The sequence below is a fragment of the Sinocyclocheilus grahami genome, unplaced genomic scaffold (genome assembly GCF_001515645.1).
Source record: "Sinocyclocheilus grahami isolate Dianchi unplaced genomic scaffold, SAMN03320097.WGS_v1.1 scaffold7532.1, whole genome shotgun sequence".
In the NCBI taxonomy this organism is placed as follows: Eukaryota; Metazoa; Chordata; class Actinopteri; order Cypriniformes; family Cyprinidae; genus Sinocyclocheilus; species Sinocyclocheilus grahami.
The window spans coordinates 9,440-10,048 of NW_015511533.1; positions in this window are offsets into that span (position 1 = coordinate 9,440).

Consider the following 609-nt stretch of genomic DNA (forward strand, 5'->3'; position numbering starts at 1 on the left):
AGTCTTATAATCAGGGTCGTCTTATATTCGGGCCAATACGGTACTACTGCATCTAATCATTTTGGTAACTGTCTGATTTGCATATTACCAGCGACTCTGAACTGCATTGTTATGCACTTTGGTACACAGTGAGATTATGCTCTTGTTTTAACCGCGGTGGTAACTCGCTGAAAACACTCACAGTTTCACATGCTCAGTGTGTCCTCCCGGTTCAGTCTGTAGCTTAATAATACAAGCCTTGTATTGTGTTTGCAAGGCTTTTTCTCTTGGTAAGCAGAGGCCTGTTGTGCTGCAACACCCAAGGGTAATGGATAAAGGCTGTGAAGGCACTCTGAATCAGGTGACTGCAGACTACATGTAAATCTTTGGATTGCGAAGCATTGGGTCCGTTTGCAAGCAAACAGACACAGAGAATGACCTCTTTTCTTTAGGTTTGTAGCCTTAGGGAGCATCGATGTTTTCATTTATCTAATGGCACTATTGGTGCCCTAGTTGCAAGTTTGGACGGGTGGGGTGACCGATATCATCTGCATTTTTACTGGAACCGATACTCGAATTAAAAACAAATTACCGTATTGGCCCGAATATAAGACGACCCCCCTTTTTCCA